At 45.8% G+C, this 21,452-nt stretch overlaps 1 long non-coding RNA gene and 1 pseudogene across 1 annotated transcript; both read right to left on the bottom strand.

The window, feature by feature from the left end:
* Positions 1–1,531: 1,531 nt before the first annotated feature.
* LOC138849025 (uncharacterized) lies at positions 1,532–21,369 on the bottom strand. Its single transcript, XR_011387348.1, has 2 exons — positions 21,254–21,369; positions 1,532–2,586 (listed from the first exon to the last, which is right to left on the bottom strand). It is a non-coding gene; the product is annotated as an uncharacterized lncRNA (long non-coding RNA).
* Positions 18,847–21,259, bottom strand: LOC127491642 (low molecular weight phosphotyrosine protein phosphatase pseudogene; annotated as a pseudogene).
* Positions 21,370–21,452: the final 83 nt, after the last annotated feature.

Here is a 21,452-nt window from a genome sequence, read left to right as displayed (position 1 = left end):
GTGCTCCCGGGGGCTCCTCCGTGCACGCCTCCGGGCGCGCTTCCCACGCAGGCCAGGTCCCAAGGATGCTCGTGCGGCCTCCGGGGCCAGCTTCTGCCCCTCCCTCCCTCCCGCGAACACCTGCCCGGTCCCAGGCCTCGGTGCCCCAGGCCCGGCCTGGCCCGCGCCCACTCCGAGACGCCGGCTGCTACTCCTGCAGTTGTTTTTTCTACTGATAATCATGATATTTCATCCTCTGCATTATTTTTATGCCAACCTTTATACACCGGAAGATATTTAAGAATAGCTTAAACATCCTATATTCTACTTTCAAAATCTGGACTAACATGTTTCTTTCGAGTGACTGATTCTTTTTTCTTTTGAATATGAACCACATTTTTTTCTTCACATGGGTGTTGATTCTGAATTTCTTCCTGGATACTATAAATGATGTTAGAGATTATGTTATACTTCTCAAATGATTTTTGTTTCACATTTCAGTCAATTGGCTGGATTCAAATTCCAAACTCTGCATTCCTTGCGGTGATTAATTGGGCCCTAAATGCCACCAATTTCCTTATAGAAGGAACTCAGGAAGAGATTCAGTGAAAGAAAGGAGAGGACATTGTGAAGCCAGAGCAGAGATGTGTGCCCGTCTTGGCTTTGAAGGTTGCAGTGATGGGACCAAAAGTCCAGTAACACCGGCCACCACCAGAAGCTGGAAGCAGCAGGGAATGGCTGAGCCACTCGTGCCTCTGGAGTGGGTGCAGCCCTCTCCAAATTCCTGCTCTGGCAGCCACAGGAAGCAAACATAACACAGAAAAAGAATTATGTAAATTAAGGAGAATGACTTATCATAGGAACGTAAGGCTGTCTTAATACTTAAACAAACAAGGAGTTCAAATAAATTGTATTGATATACTAAAAGTCGACACTGGCAGGTAGTTGAATAAGAAGCAGAGGAGCTGGCCTCAAACTGGCCATCCAAAAAGGGATGCAGGCTCCCAGGCTGTGGCTGACGCTACTACACCACAGCAGTGGCCAAAAAAGATTCATTTTAGCACACCATGTTTGTTGACAAGAAACAAATGCATCCTTAGTATAGAAAACTTCAGCAAGAGACCTGGAAACATCACCTAAGCATTGTTACCCTGTAGGCTGTGCTCTGGCCTCCCTGGCCTGGAGGTAAAGGGGAGGACCATCAAGCTTAACACTCACTGTACTTTGCCCAAGGCCAAGGCCACCCAGACCTTGTCTCACCTGAGGCAAGATTTGTTGATCTCTGCAGGGTGGTTCTGAGGCTTCCACCTCCTCATTTAAGACTGAAGAGGAAATGATGCCTGCCTGTGGAGATGCCATTAAATCTAGATGAGATTCCTTTCCTTTCCTTTCCTTTCCTTTCCTTTCCTTTCCTTTCCTTTCCTTTCCTTTCCTTTCCTTTCCTTTCCTTTCCTTTCCTTTCCTTTCCTTTCCTTTCCTTTCCTCTCCTCTCCTCTCCTCTCCTCTCCTCTCCTCTCCTCTCCTCTCCTCTCCTCTCCTCTCCTCTCCTCTCCTTTCCTTTCCTCTTTCTTTCTTTCTTTCTTTCTTTCTTTCTTTCTTTCTTTCTTTCTTACAGGCAGAGTTAGACAGTGAGAGAGAGAGAGAGAGAGACAGAGAGAAAGGTCTTCCTTCCATTGCTTCACCCCCAAAATGGCTGCTACAGCCTGTGCACTGTGCTGATCCGAAGCCAGGTGCTTCCTTTTGGTCTCCCATGCAGGTGCAGGGCCCAAGCACTTGGGCCATCCTCCACTGGCTTCTCAGGCCACAGCAGAGAGCTGGACTGGAAGAGGAGCAACCAGGATAGAATCTGGCACCCCGACCGGGACTAGAACCTGGGGTGCCAGCACCACAGGTGGAGGATTAGCCTAGTTAGCTGCGTCGCCAGCCTACATGAGATTTCTGACCTTGAACATGGATTAGCAGTGTTGGAATTCAGAGCACAGATGAACACCCTGCAGTGGACATCAGACTTGGTGGGGTGAGCCTTTACCACAGGGGATGCTTTCGCCTAACATCAGAGATGAGGCAATGAGGTCCACCCCTGTTTTTTTTATTTGATATCATACCAGGGGTTCTGTGCAGTGATTCAGGCAGAGGGAGAGGCCGGGCAGCGGCCACAGTGCTGCCGAGTGTGTAGGGGCTGAGAGGCGGCCCCTGTGTGCACAGATGGGACAGGTTGCCTGGAGTTCCTGGCCCAGCCCACACCCCACAGGCAGCAAGGGGCACAGGGAAGAGTGTCCCAGTAGTGGACTGAGGTCTGCAGATTCCAGAGCTGACCACGGGGAAGTGCAGGTCCCCCTGCAGTCAGTTCAAGCAGGTCCACCAACTCCACCTCCCCTTCTTGGGACACAAGCTCCATGCACTATTTTCCAGCTTCTGAGGCGTCTGGCTTCCATTACACAGGGGGCAGAGCCTGAACCCCTTTATCCCCTCACAGCAGAGCTGGGAAGGGACTGCAGCATGAAGAGCCCGTGGGATGATGTAGTGCTGCCTCCCGCATACTTGATTGCAGTTGGCAGCGCTGGAGTGCACCTATGATGGCATAAAGGTGTAGCCAATCAGTTGTACCTGGAAAAGCAACCAAAGATGGCTTATGAACTTGGGCCCTTGCCACCCAAGTGGGAGACTGGATGTAGTAAAAGACTCCTGGACTTGGCCTGGCCCAACCTCAGCCATTGTGACCATCTGGGGAGTGAACTAGAGGATGGAAGATCTCTGTCTCCCCCAAATCCCGTGTCACTCTGCCTTTCTAATCAAAGAATTAAATCTTAAAAGAAAGAATGAGGGAGTCAAATCAAAACCGTAAACAGCAGTGGATGTTGTGGCATGGCAGGTAACAGCACCACCTGGGATGCCATCATACCAAATGGATGCCGGTTTGATTCCCAGCTGGCCCACTTCTGATCTAGCTCCATGTTATTGGCCTGGGGAAAGCAGAGTATGGAAGACCTGGAGGAAGCTCCTGGCACTTGGCTTCAGCCTGGCCCAATTGTGGCCATAGAAGCCCTTTGGGGAGTGAACCAGTGGGTGGAAGACCTATCTCTCTCTCTCTCTCCCTCTCCCTCTCCCTCTCCCTCTCCCTCTCCCTCTCCCTCTCCCTCTCTCTGTAACTCAAATAAATAAAGAAAGAAATATTTTTTTAAAAAACAAAGATGGTTGTGTGTGGTAATGTGGAGAATTGAGTGCATCAACTTTACTCTTGGGTTCAGATATTTTAGATTGCTTTTTTTTTGTCTTTTGAGTGGCAGTGTAAGAAAAATCTGCAAGAAATTTTCTTTTCTTTTCTTTCTTTCTTTCTTTTTTTTTTTTTTTTGCAAGGAAACTTCCTTTCAAAAGTCTGGAGAATAGTTGCATGATTTCCTTTAAGCATTAGTGTGGAAGGATTTTTAAATCCCCATTAAGCTATTTCCCTTATGTTGACTGCTCCCTACTTCTTCACTCAAAGTAATTGGTAAGTTCTACCTTACCTGAGAGTTTTCAAAATATTTAAATGAAGCATTTTAATTAATCTGCAGTGCCCTAATTTTTAAACTTTTTTCATAAAGCAGCAAAAACTTTCATTGCTTTTTATAAGCTTTGAGCAGAAAAACATAAACTTTATTTTGAAGTGGTTTTTAGAATTCTAAATATAGGGGCCGGTGCTGTGGCATAGCAGGTAAAGCCACTGCCTGCAGTCCCGGCATCCCATACGTGCTCCAGTTCAAGTCCTGGCTGCTCCACTTCTTCTTCTTCTTTTTTTTTTTTGACAGGCAGAGTGGACAGTGAGAGAGAGAGAGACAGAGAGAAAGGTCTTCCTTTGCCGTTGGTTCACCCTCCAATGGCCGCCGCGGCCGGCACACCGCGCTGATCTGATGGCAGGAGCCAGGAGCCAGGTGCTTTTCCTGGTCTCCCATGGGGTGCAGGGCCCAAGCACCTGGGCCATCCTCCACTGCACTCCCTGGCCACAGCAGAGGGCTGGCCTGGAAGAGGGGCAACCGGGACAGAATCTGGTGCCCCAACCGGGACTAGAACCCCGTGTGCCGGCGCCGCTAGGCGGAGGATTAGCCTAGTGAGCCGCGGCGCCGGCCCTGGCTGCTCCACTTCTGATCCAGCTCTCTGCTATGGCCTGGGAAAGCAGTAGAAGATGGCCCATGTCTTTGGGCCCCTGCACCCACGTGGGAGACACAGAAACTCCTGGCTCCTGTCTTCAGATTGGCGCAGCTCCAGCTATTGCGGTCATCTGGGGAGTGAACCATTGGATGGAAGACCTACCTCTCTCTCTCTCTCTCTCTCTCTCTCTCTCTCTGCCTCTGCCTCTCTGTAGCTCTCCCTTTCAAATGATAAATAAATCTTTTTAAAAAAGAAAGAAAAAGAGTAGCCAGGACTTCAGCTAGCACTCCAGTATTGGATACAGGTGTCTTTAGTAGTGTCCAGCTTGCTGTGCCACAAGACCTGCACCAGAATTCTTTTAATTCTATTTTCTCATAATTTTTGAAGTATCTTCACATATATGTGTGTGTAATGTATGTATATATGTGATAACAAAAGCATATATGTATATATAACATGTATATTAAGACACTAATACAAAGAACAAGTCATTTCAATATACATCTTTCAAATTAAGAGTCAGAGAACAATTTTATCCTCTAATCTAGACAGGTTGGGATAAATAATAGTAAACCAAACCCTTCTATTCATTGTAAAACATATGCCTCTCTGAAGACTTACAGATTTTTAAAAACATTATGAGGAATTAACATTTAATTTTACAATCTAATTCCTTTGATAGTATCCACAGGGACTGAAGACTGAACTCTTGGATGGATGCTATAATCACATGGGGACCTTTTGAGAGACACAGTTAATTTTGAAAATGGCAGAGACATGGCCGGCGCTGCGGCTCAATAGGCTAATCCTCCACCTGTGGCACCGGCACACCAGGTTCTAGTCCCAGTTGGGGCACCAGATTCTGTCCCGGGTGCCCCTCTTCTAGGCCAGCTCTCTGCTATGGCCCAGGAGTGCAGTGGAGGATGGCCCAAGTGCTTGGGCCCTGCACCTGCATGGGAGACCAGGAGAAGCACCTGGCTCCTGGCTTCAGATCAGCACGATGCATCGGCCGCAGCGCACCAGCCATGGCAGCCATTTGAGGGTGAACCAATGGTAAAGGAAGACCTTTCTCTCTCTCTATCTCTCTCTCTCACTGTCCACTCTGCCTGTCAAAAAAAAAAAAAAAAAAAAAAAAGAAAGAAAGAAAAGAAAATGGCAGAGACGTGAGCCTCTGGGGGCAGGGGCGGGGGGGGGGTGTATAGGTTGAAGGAGGTTTCTCTGATGAACTGATAGGAGTATAGTTCCTTGCCTTCATCCCTCTCCATCTTTATATCTTTGAAACCAACATCAAATTTACTGCTCCCACCACACCCACATAAAATGGCAGCAAATGATTGGCAAGCTCTTATAGAAATTCTATTTCAAAAAGAGGGGAGTGGAGAGCATAAAGAACTGACTAGAAATTCGGACTTCAGAAAATGCTGGGTCTTCATTTATTTATATTTTTTAAAGATGTATTTGAAAGGCAGAGTTACAAAGAGAGGAAGAGAGAGAGAGTCAGAGACAGAGAGAGACAGAGACAGAGAGAGATGTCTTCACTCCCTGAACTGCCACAATGCCCGAGGCCATGCCAGGCCAAAACAAGAATCAGGAGCTTCTTTCTGGTCTCCTACATGGGTACAGGGATCCAAGCATTTGGGCCATCCTCAGCATCTTTCACAGATGCATTGGCAGGGAGCAGGATCAGAAGTGGAGCAGCTGGGACATGAACCAGCACCCATAAGGGATGCCAGCACCTCAGGGCATAGCCTAACCCACTGAGGCACAGTGCTGGGCCCTGCTGAGTCTTTCTTGATGAAGATTCAGTAGGAGAGAGAGGAAATGTAGAATCCAGGAGTATCAAAATATCAAAATCACTAAAACTAGAGTCCTGATTAGATTAATGTGAGGGATGTCTTTCCAAAGGCTGCCTCAAAGAAAAAGATAAAATTGTGTTTAGCTATTTAAAATAAAACAAAATTAGGTGAAGCTATATGGATGTACTGGACAGAAGGAAAGATTAATATAAATTTGACTAGGAGCCGGCCCTGTGGTGCAGCTGGTAAAGCTGCTGCCTTCAGTGCCAGTAACCCATATGGGCACCGGTTCTATTCCGGACTGCTCCACTTCTGATCCAGCTCTCTGCTATGGCCTGGGAAAGTAGTAGAAAATGGCCCAAGTCCTTGGGCCCCTGCACCCACATGGGAGACCTGGAGGAAGCTTCTGGCTACTGGCTTTGGATCAGTGCAGCTCTGGCCGTTGTGGCCAGTTGGGGAGTGAACCAATGGATGGAAGATCTCTCTCTCTCTCTCCCTCTCTCTCTCTCTCTCCCTCTCTCTCTCTCTGCCTCTCCTTCTCTCTCTGTGTAACTCTGACTTTCAAATAAATAAATAAATCTTTAAAAATAATAAATAAAAATATAAATTAGACTACATCGAAAAATGAAAATATTATACCAGTATTAACTCTAAGCAGATACATACTTTACTCATCCATAGTGCTTTTGACATATTTCATATACTGCATTTGACCAACATGATTGATTACCAATCTTAAACAGCTACTCAGCTCTGTTCTCTTGGCTCTATTCTCACTCCCATCCCCACAATGACACTTTTTCTCTATGCTCTTAAAATACTGTCAGAAATCCTCCTTTTCATCAACATTATCAAATACATACTATAAGCAGATAGAGAAAGCCAGTAATTAACACTTTAATGGTTTCAAATTTGGAATATAAAAACTAATAATGTTTTCATGTTAAAAAGTAGGTTTAACGCAAGTAGTTCACCTCATAATTTAACTGGCACTTGAGACTGAGCAGCTGTGTTACCGTGTAACAGGAACCACAAGTTACAGCCACTCCTCAATTCCATGGTCACATTCCAGGCTGCACAGCCAGACACTTCCCGCCACCCTGCTTCTCCACCTTCACCCAAGTAATGTGTGGTTCTGAGTACAGTAAACCAATAAATGTAAAATAACTTTAAGGAAACAGCGTAATTTAGTGCAAAAATTCTGTGCAGCAAGTAGGGTCAGTCAAGGAAGCCCTTGCCTAGCCACGGGGTTCTCAGACAGACTTCCTCTACCAAGCCTGGCAGCCAGTCCCATGGGGAGGTCAGGAGCAGAAGCCACCGATGAATCAAAGAGCTCAGCACACAGCATGGCAGGTGCTACTTTCTCTGTCCAGTTTGGCTCCGTTGTGTCTCCCTGTGGCATGCTCGCAGCTCCACAGGCCACTGATCTACCTGGCAGGGCAGTTTCACAGGGGCCAAGTGCTCCTCCCCACCCCTGTGTGGGAGTGACAGTGTGAGGTGAAGCAGTGTTGGCCTACTTGCCACCCTCAGAATCGGGGCCCTGTATCTCTGCAGGATGCCTGGGCACAGTGGTCGTCTCACTTCCCACCAAGGCCCACATGGCCACCCTGTCCCTAACCAGCTGTCACAGCACCACAGTGACCACCATATCTGCATGGCAGAGAGGCAGGAGCTAAGAGTCTGGGGTTCCCTTCTCTGTGAGTATCCTCAGTGCCCATGTCTCTGCCCTGTAATTTTGCTTCTTACTCCCTAAACGGTTTAATAGTGACTGGGGCAGGGACAGAGGAGCAGAGAGCCTGTGGCTTGCAGAGACCCAACCTTGGCATGCACTGACATTCTAAATGGTCTGTTCATGTCCTCCAGGGGCACTTCTGGGACCTTTGCTGTCTGTTTAAAATGCTCAAAACATGGAAGAGTCAACTCTGGGTGTACACCAAAGACTAAAACCACTCACACCCCCACCAAGCCACAAAGGAATTGAGTTGCCTCCCCAAAACCCACACTGAGGACTTTGAGCACCTATTCAGTCCTCTCCAGACTGCCCTGCAGCAGGTGCCCTGGGCTTCCACGCTCCAGCAGGCTGGCCTCTGCTGCAGGCATCTGTGGCTGCAAGCTGGACCATATCTAAGCAAACCGAGGTGACCCTGGAGCCTGGCTGGGACTTGGGACCCAAGTGGGTCTCAAGCTGACAGAGGAGGTCTGGAAGCTAAAGTAAGGCTCAGGCAGGTAGGGTGGGGTGAGCTGTGTGGCAGTGTGGTGTGTCCCTGAGGCTCCTGGGCCACACACCCCTCCACTGCCAAGAGTCTCCAGGCATGGATTGTGGAGGGGGAGGTCTCACAGAGGTTCTGGAAGTTCTGACTGGACAGGCATGCACAGCACAGGGCCCCTGAAACAGGGTGAGTAGCAACCACAGGCAGGGGTCACCGCACCAGAACAGGCACACAGGCAGGGTGACGGCAGACAGCCAGCAGGGGACAGTGTCTCTGTTCCAGGATAATTTCAGGCCTTTTCTCTCCTGTGCAGGAACTGGGGCAGCACTGCTGCTGTGGACTTCGGCCCTGGCCAGTGGAAGGGAGCGAAAGGAGACGGCCCTTGGCTGCCCTGCCCCATCCAGAGAAGATGGGTCCTGTCAGCGAAGCACCCGCAAAGACCATGAAACACCAGCCCAGCACCCTGACTAGCGGCAAGGTCACATGGGTGCGGTAGAGGAGCAAATCCTTCCTGAGACGGCAGTCGGCTTGCAGGAGACCCAGCAGCAGCAGCACCCACAGTTGTAGCCGGAAGTGCAGTAGGGCACGTGTGCCCAGGGACCACAGGCTGAGGGCATGGCCCTGGAGAGGCTGCAGCTGAAGCACAGTGGGAAGTGCTTGAAGCTGTACCTGGTGCGCACAGGTCTGTGGGGTAAGGCGGTGGAAGGAACGCACCTGCCACGGGATGGGGTGGCCGTCATTGGACTCGGGGGTGGTGCTAGCTGGTGGTGGCAGTGGCAGTGTCCACGCGGTGGTCAGCATAGGTGCCAAGGGGAAGTAGGCCTGGAGGCCTGAGTCTTGGGGGATGCACTGGCCAGGTGCCCTCTCCATGCCATCGCAGGCATCCCACACCACAGGGCAGGCCAGCAGGCTGCCCTGTCTCTCGGGGTATCAAAAGGGCACGCAGGTGGGTGCTGGGCTCAGAAGCCAGATCCTTTAAAGAGGGACTGACAAAGTCTAAGAAGCATCCCATGGTCATGATTTGCATCACCTCAATGTCCAAACCTTACGATTAAGATACGGAATCACCCGGGAACAGGCAAGGCAAATTGTAAAATCCTGCCCTTCCTGTGTCACATTTCTCCCGGTCCCTTATTATGGTGTAAATCTTAGAGGTTTTATGCCTAATCAGCTTTGGCAGATGGATGTTACCCATTTTTCTGAATTTGGTAAACTAAAATACATACATGTTTCTTTAGATACATGTTCAGGTTTTGTTTTTGCCACCCCGCAATGCGGCGAGGCTGCCAAACATCTCTCATTGCCTTCAGGCCTTTGCTGTTCTAGGAACCCCTATACAGATAAAAACTAATAATGGCCCAGCGTATACTTCCAACTCTTTTAAGCACTTCTGTACTAACTTCCACATCTCTCATCACCGGGATTCCTTATAATCTCCAGGGACAAGGTATTGTGGAACGAGCACATGCCACATTAAAAAATTATTTACAAAAAATAAAAAAGGGGGAATACGGGACCATGGCATATTCCCCACAAAAATGGCTATCACATGCTCTTTTCATTTTGAATTTTCTAATACTGGATAATCAAGGGAAAACTGCAGCTGATCGTCACTGGCATCCTGAAACCAAAAGACAACAAGTCTATGTGAAGTGGAAAGACCCTCTAACTGCTCAATGGTATGGACCTGACCCTGTTTTAATATGGGGACGTGGACATGTTTCTATATTCTCGATGGTTACCTGAGCGACTGGTGCGGCAAACAGACAATGTCACAAAGCAGCCCCTCGATCTTCATTATGATAACATTGCTGATTGGGATCGTTACTGCAGCCATTATAACCACCATTTCCATTGCAGCTGTGGGCGCTACAACAGCTGCTATAGCGCTCACAGGGACAGTTCAAACTGCTAATACCCTGAATAATTTAACGGCCTCCGTGGCTGCTGCTTTGGATACTCAGACATCCTTAAATGCACAAATAAAGGGAGGCTTGATGATTGTTAATCAGCGTGTGGATTTGGTACAGGAGCAGCTGGATACTCTCTGGCAGCTTGCTCAGCTAGGATGTGAGTGGAAATTTTCAGGGTTGTGTGTGACCTCTATTCAGTACGATAACATGACTCAGGCAGCAAATTACTCTAAACAGTTGTCTCAGATGCTCTTGCAGAATTGGTCCACAGAATTTGACTACACCTTGAAGCAACTGCGCCTTGCCGTGGTCACCATCAACTCCACACGTGTGGATGTCTCCTTTGCATCTGGATTGTCATCCTGGATCTGCACAGCCGTCTCCAACCTGAAGGAGTGGGCGGGACTTGGAGCTTTGACGGGGTTGCTGTTACTTGTGTTATTTTGCCTGTGGTGTTTGTGCAGGATGAGGACAGCTCATCGGCGGGAATTGGCCATGATAGCTCAAGCCTTTTATGCCCTTGAGGCTGGACAATCGCCACAAGCATGGCTGGCCTTCCTTGAATGCTAGGCATGGGTGCAGGGTGCGAGGCAAAGCACTGCAGAGAGAACGAGCCATTACATTCTCTGGAAGGCAAGTCTGTCTGCATGTGGGTTGGCATCCCAGATCCCACCCCCGCGAAAAGGATGCTGTTCCAGGTGGATGCCTGGCAGTGGGGGACAGACCCCTACCTTCTCCTGTAATCCTTAGATGCCTGGTTCTAAAACAAAAAGGGGGAACTGTGGGGAGCCATTGCACCGCGCCCTAAAGATGGCGCCGGCTCCTTTCTCCCGGAAGGACTGGCGAGAAACAAACAACTCCTAATAAGGAGATGGCTGAGCTCCCTTCTGGCTTCCGCATTGCTGTACCTATCAATCCTTGCCACTTGGCTGCTTTTGATTGGTGTGCTGATGGTTATAAGAGGGATGGGAGAGGGAAGGAGGCGGAAGAAGAAGCTTGTTCAAGGTTCCTGAATAAACTGCTTGAAGAAGAGTTCGGGTTGTGTCTTCCTTGCTGGTCGAGGGACGCGACAGTCACACATAAAAAGAAAAATTTCTAAGAAATAATACAAATGTAGGCATCAAGAATAGGTAGTGTAGGCTCATAAGAATCATAGACTCTTAGACCTGAAACAAGTACTGAAGTCATGCAAGTCTCCTTTTATAGAAGTTTAGAACAGAAAACCCTTTCAATAGGCACTAAGCTATTAGTGGCAGAGTGAGAGAGCAACCACCAGGCTGGAGACACATTCTCATCTCTCTTTTACCCATAGTTTATCTCTGTACTTTAGATACTTGTTTTTCAAAGGATCAAATGCCATTTGAAAAAGCAGTGTTACTACTTAGGTTGTATCTGTAAAAATAAAAAAGACAATGCCTTTTCCACCCTGGTGCTCTGTCAGAGTGGGTTTCTGTCCCCAGGATTCTGGTCACTGTGTGGGATGCCCATGGGAATCCTAAGGGGTGGGACCAGCCAGTCATTCACCATGTCAGCCCTTGTGCTAAGTGCTTTGCCTGTACTTTCTCATTTAACCTTTGCCCAGGACTCTTTAAGGCACATGCTTTTATTTTCAACATCATCCTCCTGGGTTAATCAAGGCTTAGGGAGGTTTGGGAGTGTATCAAGTCCATGCCACTACCAGTGGGAGGGTGGCATTTGAGGATATTCAGTCTGGCTGCAGGGACCACAGAGATTTGGGGTTTTCTTGGCACTGCACTCTGCTAAATCCCCATCTTCCATCTTACTAGCAGGAGTCTCCCTGCCCATCCAGGATAAGTGATGTTGAATGTGTGACTGATTCTCTAGCTATTTGATGGGCTATCACAGTCACATCATTCATAACAAACAGCCCAGCTCAGAGGAGCTTCCCTTCTTCATGACTTCAGTATGTGCTTTTTAAATTTTTATTTATTTATTTATTTTTATTTATTTATTTGAGAGGTAGAGTTACAGACAGTGAGAGGGTGAGACAGGGAGAAGTCTTCCATCTACTGGTTCACTCTCCAAATGGCCACAATGGCCAGAGATGGGCTGATCCAAAGCCAGGAGCCAGGAGCATCTTCCAGTCTCCCATATTGCTGCAAGGGCCCAAGTACTTGCACTGTCTTCCACTGCTTTCCCAAGCCATTAGCAGAGAGCTGGATTGGAAGTGGAACAGTCTGCAGGTTTAACCTACTATGCCACAGGGCCAGTGCCTACACATAAATTCTTTATGATTAAAAGAACCTTAATAGGTTCTCTCTCCAATCTCACACGTGAGGAAAATATTCTGTCTGTGAAACCCTGCATAGAAAGCAACCTGGCAGCTACTAGAACTACCTAGGGATAAGGCACTTCTTACTGGGGGTAAGGATTAGGACTTGCAAGTCCACATGGTTTATTTATGGTAACAGTGAAAAATCTGACTCCCCACAACTTCTAGCAATTGGCCCCACTGCTGTGTGCACCCAAGGTATCACAAGTAGCTCCCCTCTTGGCATTTGATCCAAGTCATTTTAGGAGTTATACCCTCTCTCTCTTGGAGTTGGTGCTGTGGCACAGAGGGTTAAAGCCCTGGCCTGCAGTGCCAGCATCCCATATGCATGCCAGTTCTAGTTCCGGATGCTCCTCTTCTGGTCCAGCTCTCTGCTGTGGCCTGGGAAAGCAGAAGATGGGCCAAAGCTTTGGGCCACTGTACCCACTTGGGAGACCAAGAAGAGCCTAACCCTAACTGGCTTTGGATTGGTGCAGCTCCACGCATTGCAGCCATCTGGGGAGTGAACCAGCAGATGGAAGACCTCTCTATCTGTCTCTACCTCTCTCTGTAACTCTATCTTTCAAATAAATAAAATAAATATTTAAAAAAAGAGTTACACCCTCTCTCTCACTCTTCCAATGCACTCTTCCTCCCTATAGTTCTGCAACTAGTATACTACTTAGCAATAGATTCTTTTTTTGTTGTTTAAAGATTTGTTTATTTCAAAGTCAGAGTTTCACAGAGAGAGAAGGAAAGGTAGAGAGATAGAGGTCTTCCTTCTGCTGCTTCACTCCCCAGATGGCCACAATGGTTCAAGCTGCACTGATCCGAAGCCAGGAGCCAGGAACTTCTTCATGGTGTCCCACGCGGGTGCAGGGGCCCAAGGACTTGGGCCATCTTCTACTGCTTTCCCAGGCAATAGCAGAGAGCTGGATCAAAAGTGGAGCAGCCAGGACTCGAACTGGTGCCCATATGGGATGCCAGCACTGAAGTCAGGGGCTTTACCTGATACACCACAACGCTGGCCTCAGCAATATATTCTTAACAATTACTTCTTGATTTAATGCCTAACACTTTGGATATCTTAGAGATTTTCACAATTAAATTATTTTTTCCACATGACATCCTTTACATATTTTACAGCATTTAATAGGCCTTCTCTTCTCCAGAATTGAGAATCCTGCATGCCTCTTGTGTCACTTTTGAATTTGTTTCAAGGGGTGAAACAGTTTCCAGAATGTGCTTCAGTGATTCAAATTGCAGTAAAAATATGACACAGCAGAGGATAACAGTAGAATACAAGGACACTTATCACTTGATCTCACTGCCTTTCAGACAGGGCTGCCTGAGATTGCATTGCTTTCCTACTAGGTCACATATTTTCCTGTAGTTCATTAAGGTGCTCTTCATTTGCATGTGAATTTATTTGAAGAAAGAGCTCCCCATTGCTTGAAGCTAATAAGATCTGTTTTTTTTTTCTGCTTTTTCCATTCATATTCCATGTTACTGAAGACACCGCTGATTCCTGATTCTCTCAACTTGTTCTTGAGGCACCCCTGCCCTTTCACTCACTGTCTACCCTGGAAGTGTCCTGAGCATCCTGGGAAGGTGTAGAATGGAAGGAAATGATCAGCTGGTAACACACAACTAAATTTTTAAAATTTGAATAATTCTAGAGAAAAAAATCCCTAAGTATGTCCAGCAAGTATGTGATCACAATCCTATGCAAAGGACTCCCCCATTATCCACCTCAGTGATGCCAGGACACATGATGTCACCATTATCTTCCTCCACAAGAGTCCATGGTCCACTCAGGTTGCCCCTTGCCCATTGAAACAAATTCAAAGAGACACTAGAGGCATCATCTGATGGATTTTTTTTGACAGACAGAGTGGACAGTGAGAGAGACAGAGAGAAAGGTCTTCCTTTGCCATTGGTTCACCCTCAAATGGCCACTGCGGCCAGCGCACTGCAGCGGGCGCACTGTGCTGATCCGATGGCAGGATCCAGGTACTTATCCTGGTCTCCCATGGGGTGCAGGGCCCAAGCACTTGAGCCATCCTCCACTGCACTCCCTGGCCACAGCAGAGAGCTGGCCTGGAAGAGGGGCAACCGGGACAGAATCTGGCACCCCGACCGGGACTAGAACCCGGTGTGCTGGCGCCACAAGGCGGAGGATTAGCCTAGTGAGCCACAGCGCCAGCTCTGATAGATTTATTAAAGTTGAAGCTTCTCACATATGAAAGCCAGTTAAAAGTTTTTTTCAAGTAGTTTTCCATAAATACATATTACTTTTTAAATACGCACTCTCATTCCAGGTAGCCCCACAAGAATTCCAGAGTAGGACCAATATTTTTCCTTCACTGTTTCCTGTCCTCAGTGCCTTCATCTATTACTAGCCCCTGTTGTGCCATCCTACAGTGTCAGTAAGACTCCTCTATCTTCATAGTCAAGGCTCATTTTTTTAAATTGACAAACACTAATTGAGATATAACCATGTGTCAGGCAATGTGTTTGATATGAGGCTACAATTAATTTACTTATATCTCCATTTCATGCCAGAAAGTAAAGAAGAAAGCGATGAGAAGGGGCTGGCACTGTGGCATAGTACGTGAGGATGTCGCCTGCAGTGCCAGCATCCCATATGGGTGCCGGTTCAAGTCCCAGCGGCTCCACTTCTGATCCAGTTCTCTGCTGTGGCCTGGGAAAGCAGTAAAAGATGATCCAAGTTCTTGGGTCTCAACACCCACGTGGGAGACCCAGAAGAAGCTCCTGGCACCTGGCTTTGGATTGGTGCATCTCCAGCTGTTGTGGTCATCTGGGGAGTGAACCAGCAGATGGAAGACCTCTCTCTCTCTCTTTCTCTCTCTGCTTCTTGTTCTCTCTGTGTAACTCTGACTTTCAAGTAAATAAATAAAATCTTAAAAAAAAGAAAAAGATGAGAATAAAAAGGAAGGAAACAAAAACAGGTACAAATGAGAAAAAAAAAACATTAAGGCCATCACATGGAACCAAGAATGAGAACTAAAATTCATCCGAGGAAGAGCTATACAATTCCTGTAGTCAGAGCAGAGTTAACTTTAAAGTTTTTACAGTGAAGAAAAAAAAATAGTGATGGGAACATGTAGTCAATTTCATAAAACCAAGTGTTTCAGGTCTTCAAAGAAGGAGGTACCTTTCTCTGAAGGGAGGAGAGAACCTCCACTTTGACTATGACCTTGTCTAAACAAGATAAGAGTTGGAGAACTCAAGGGGCTTCCATAGCCTTGGAAACTCATGACTGGTGCATAGGGAGATTACTGATGCCATAGACAGGAGTGTCAATTTGTAAAGTCAACAACAGGAGTCACTGTGCACTTACTCCTCATGTAGGATCTCTGTCCTTAATGTGCTGTACATTGAGACTTAATGCTATAACGAGTACTCAAACAGTATATTTCTCTCTGTGTTTCTATGGGGGTGCAAACTGTTGAAATCTTTACTTAATGTATACTAAACTGATCTTCTGTAAAAAAAAAAAGAAGAAATTATCAATTCCCAACTTGACTCTCACTGGGATTAAACATGACAATAGGTCTGATCTGATTTCATCATCATTTAAAAAATCATCTATTATTTTTCACTTTATGTTTCTGTGTGGGAGCCAACTGTTGAAATCCTTACTTAATGTATGCTAAACTGATCTTCTGTATATAAAGAGAATCGAAAATGAATCTTGATGTGAATGGAAGGGGAGAGGGAGTGGGAAAGGGGAGGGTTGTGGTTGGGAGGGACATTATGGGGGGGAAGCCATTGTAATCCATAAGCTGTACTTTGGAAATTTATATTCATTAAATAAAAGTTAAAAAAAAAACATTCATAGTAAGCCAATAAAAGAAAAAAAAAAAACAAGTGTTTCCTATCTCTCTCTCTTTCACACACACAGAAACACACACACCATTCTCCTTGGTCCTAAAAACAGAAAAATGCTTTTCTCCTAAAAGTCTATATGGAAATTGAAATGACCAAGTGTCCCCCCCTTAATAATAATAATAATAATAATAACAATAATAATAAAATCAGACCTTGAGTTCCTCTCTATTTTCTGTGTATGTTCTCCTTTCACCCAGACATCCTAATGAAAACATGAGACTTGTCTTTGCCAATTCCATTTACTCACTTCCCACTCACTTTTCAACTCCTTGCATTGAAATTCCCATCCTCACAACTTCTCTGAAACAGCTTGACTCATGAAACTGATGTGTCCCATGATCTCACACTTAATTTTGCTGCAGAATATTCTCATCTTCTCCATTTATGTCCAGTTTCTGTCCTTTTCAAGCTGTCTTGTGCATCATAGACAGAAGTTTGCTTAAAGAACTGCCCAGGTGTGTCTGTTTCTCTGGCAAAAGGCCTGCTGAATACAACCACAGCAAAGCTGAGCATTTGTTTCTGGTTTATAAGGTGTTCATACCCAATTTTTTCCCAATACATATTGTCTCAAGTTCAATCATGAGAAATGACATGTGTGGCTCTTGTTTTATGTTCTTAAGATTTATTTTATTTATTTGAATGTCAGTTACAGAAAGGGGGATAGATGGATGGATGGAAGGATGGATAGATGGATAGATGGATAGATGGATAGATAGATAGACAGACAAACAACTTTCATCCACTGGTTCACTCCTCAAATGGCTGCAATAGCCAGGGATGGGCCAGACTGAAGCCTGGAGCCAGGAGCCAGGAGCCAGGAGCCAGGAGCCAGGAGCCAGGAGCCAGGAGCTTCTTCTAGGTCTCCTGCATGGGTGCAGTGGCCCAAGCACTTGGGTCATCTTCTGATGCTCTTCCAGGCACATTAGCAGGGAGCTGGGTTGGAAATGGAGCAACTGGGACTCAAGTTGGTACCCCCGTAGGATGCAGGCCTCCAAGGCAGTGACTTTACCCACTAGGCCACAACTCCAGCCCCCATGTTTGTCTCTTAATCTCCATCTCCCTCACATCTCTGAAGTGCCAATATCCCCATTCACAAGTTTGTTTCTTCCCTCAGGCTTTTGTAATCCTTCTTTTAAATCAGGAGAATAAGCATCCATCCCTTTATGGAAAATTTATTCCTTTATGGAAAACATGCCCTATTTGTATGTTTATGGGTCTGTTGCTTATATGGATACTCTGACCTTATAACAGAGTAACAGTCATATTTTGTTAGTGTCGCTAGTACTCACACTGAATTAATTTACTTTATATTAACCCCGTAAACCTAGCACTAATATTAGACCTTGACTAATTTATCTCTACTCACCTCTCTTCCCCTGGATTTCTGCTGGCTGCTGCTTTGAGCTCTGTTGATAGCCTCTTTCCAACTTATGTTCCTCTTCTTTTGAGTATTTAATTAGAATTACACACTTTCTCCTGACAGTCAAACATCCCCCTTCACACACAGACCAATATATCCACTTCTCACATGACTTTGAATCCATGTTCTAGAGCTGATCTGGACCTGAGCCCATCAATTCCATCCTTGAAGTTCCTCAGTCTGGCTCACCTTGTACACAGACAAACCCAGACTCCTCATTGTCGGCTCCACAGAAGTCCTTATGCCACTCTCATATGCTTTGCTTGCTGTTCCCCACTTAACTGAAAATAGATCTTGTAAAAGATGTTTTTCTTTTTTTTTAAAGATTTATTTTATTTATTTGAAAGAGTTACAGAGAGAGGTAGAGACACAGAGAGAGGTATTACATCTGCTGGTTCATGCCCCAGATTGCCACAACAGCCAGAGTTGTGCTGATCCAAAGCCAGGAGCCATGATCCTCCTCTGGGTCTCCCACATGGGTGTAGGGGCCCAAGGATGTGGGCCATCTTCTGCTATCCCAGGCCATAGCTGAGAGCTGGATAGAAGAGGAGCAGCTAGGGCTAGAACCAGTGCCCATATGGGATGCTAGCACTTCAGACCAGGCCTTTAACCTGTTGTGCCACAGAGCCGGCCCCAAGATGTTTTTCTAAAAAATGTACAGTACACAAAGAATTTAATGTGTATGAGCAAAGTTGAAAAAATGTGATTAGAGTGATAATGTAAAAAATAAATAAAAGCTTAAACAGCAAAGAAAAATTGGGAATAGTCTAATATCTAATATCATCTATAATGAAAACAAGCTTTGTATGAACCACTTTAGGTTATATTCACACCCAAGAGAATGGTTGCATTAGTATCTATTTTTGTGACTTTCTTATGCATTAAAAGGTATTTAGCATTGTATGACCAAATTTCCAACAAAAATTTTGTTTATTTAGCAATAAAAATTAAATAAAATTTTTATTTTGCTGGATTAATAGAAAGAAACTGTTTCTCTCTCTCTCTCTCTCTCTCTCTCTCACACACACACACACACACACACACAAAGAGATGGCCAGCCCAGATCTCCAAGATCTATCTAATTTTATAGTTGTAGGATTCTATGGGTAGTAAATCATCTGCTAATAAAATATTTTTTTCAGTTGTATTTTTCTAACTCCCCAGTTTATTTTGAAAATAATTTTTTTTCTGGCATACAACCAGGTAAGTTTAGAATTAGTTATCTGAAGGACAGAAATGATCTATATTTGTTATAAACTTATTAAAAGCCAACAAATAAATACTTACTAACATGCCAATATGTAAGCACACCAATACAATGGAATGTTTTAGATCATTTTCCCACCTAAACCAATTTGCATTTGGCATTTGGGTGACATGTGGGTGTAAACACAGAAGTATTCAACTGACTACAAATGGAGACAGCATTCAAGCAACCTTTTTCTGGATATAATGACATTTCAGAAACAAAGTGGCTCAAGTGGGAGGAAATAAGCTGAGCTCTTCAAGAAATAAACAAAAATCAGCAAGTGTGAAAGGTGCTGATTCCATAAACTTTTCTCTTTCCAGTCTCCCAATATACAAGAGTGCACTCTGGGTGTGTGAAGTAAAACTTCTCATAGGGCAGCTCCACCAAGGGGTGTGGGATGAGGGGAGGGCAGCCAGGAGGGCAGAGTGCACCTCCCATACCCGTGCTTCCCTCAGAGGCCACTGCTCCACGCAGCACTGTTCTGCTCTGTTCTGTGGTGTTTGTTCCCGTTTTTGTAATTGGGGCAAAGTGGAAGGCTCAACTACTCTAAGAAGGCTTAATATTTTTATTTATTATTCTGCATGTACAACTGATTTCCATCAACAATTATTTTGTAAGATAAACAGTCAACAGAAGACACATGTGAGGCCTGGGGAACAGCCTGGCATTTGAGTAGGCGGCTGCTGGCAGAGACCCCCCCCCCCAGGCCTAGTGGGCTTTCTCCAGGAGGGCCCTGCAGCACCATGCACACTGCTGGTATACAGCCTCGAAGTCCGCATCATTCCCATAACAGGGATCATCGATAATGAGTTGTTTTTGTGGATCTTAGCTCTCAAGTAGTTCAATTTCAGCTTTGCGATTTTTAACTTGATTACTTTTTCTATTCAAATCTCTCAGGTTGCTTTCATCCATATACAGTATGTAGTCCAAGGTGGCAAAGTCTTCTTTGGTGACCTGCGGGGCCACATGGCTCATGGGCACACCCTGCCTCCTCATGTACTCTTGCCCACAGCCGTCAGGGAGGTTTCCTATATCATAGATGGACATGGCCGCACTGTCTACCTTCCAATTGTCTGACACATTCTGATAAGTCATGAGTTTTCTGAGAACTGCTTCTGCAATGGGTGACCAGCAAATGCTACCCAGACACACAAACAGCACTGACTTGGATGCTGCCTGGGCCATCTTCTGGTGCACGCAGACAAAAGATTTTTGAAATAGCTTTCATTCCAATAGTGTGTAGGATGCATTCAAAGAAATGAACCTAGAAAATGCTTTTTGTTGTTTTTAGTTCTATTCCAAGACTATGGTCTCTGTGATCAGAACAATAAATTAAGTCTGGTTCGACCAACAAATAGATATGTGCCCTAGAACGAGTCACTTAACCTCTCTGAGTTTATTCCATCATTTATACATAGGATTAATAATATTTTAAAGATTTATTTATTTATTATTTGAAAGTCAGAGTTATACAGAGATAGAAGGAGAGGCAGAAAGAGAGGTCTTCCATCTGCTGGTTCACTCCTTAATTGGCCACAATGGCTGGAGCTGTGCTGACCTGAAGCCAGAAGCCAAGAGCTTCCTCTGGGTCTCCTATGCAGGTGCAGGGGCTCAGGGGCTTGGGCCATCATCTACTGCTTTCCCAGGTCAAAGCAGAGAGCTGGATCAGAAGTGGAGCAGCTGAGTCTCAAATTGGCACCCATATGGGATGCTAGCACTGCAGGAGCTGGCTTTACCCACTATGCCACAGTGCCAGCCCCTAGGATTAATAATAATACATGTCCTGTCCTCCTCAAGAAAATATGAAAAGTGTGTATAACATATACTAAATTTATTCACTAATAATCTTCTAAATAAAATTTACTTATCATTTTCTGAACAAGCATAGACATATAACAACTAAATCTTTCAAGAGTATGTTAATTCAGGTAGAAATGAATAAATGTATAGACTAACATCAGGTGACTTCTTCCTGCCTTGGTTACTAATGAATGACCAAGCTTGTTGCTGTAAATAAATGGTCACTAGGATGTTTCTCAAACATATGTGTGGCTCAAGATTAGACTTCCTCCACTTTGTGGCCTCACCTGTCAACCACAGCAACTATTTTTGATCATAGGCTTTTCAGTGACATCTAACTCTGCACAAAAGAGTCATCATCCTTACTGAGACGTAGAGACATGTGACATACTTGACACAAGCAGTGTGCTTCTCTTATTTTGGTTGTTTCCTTTTCCTAATCTCTTTAACATGCATCTGTGCTTCGGCAATTTTGAAAACATTCAGATCAACTCAGGTCCCTCTGTAGCTGGTTCTTCAGGATCCACCTGCCCCACGGCCCCTTCTGGGAAACCTGGCCCCACACACTCACCGCTTCCCGCTTGCGAGGCCTCCGGCTTCCCCTTCTCAGAGCTGAGAAGGTGGAGCCACCGCGGGGACGCTCCACCCACTGTAGGCGGGACGCGACTATGACCCAGGTATCTTGCGTGATGACGATGTAATACGCCACCCTCACCAGGGCCCCTGATTGGACAGCTGCAAAGCCAATGGGCGTGAGGGGCCTCACAAAA

Source organism: Oryctolagus cuniculus, chromosome 3, assembly GCF_964237555.1.
Source record: "Oryctolagus cuniculus chromosome 3, mOryCun1.1, whole genome shotgun sequence".
Taxonomy (NCBI): Eukaryota; Metazoa; Chordata; class Mammalia; order Lagomorpha; family Leporidae; genus Oryctolagus; species Oryctolagus cuniculus.
The sequence above is the reverse complement of the archived record's forward strand: the minus strand, read 5'-3'. Positions and strand labels throughout refer to the sequence as shown.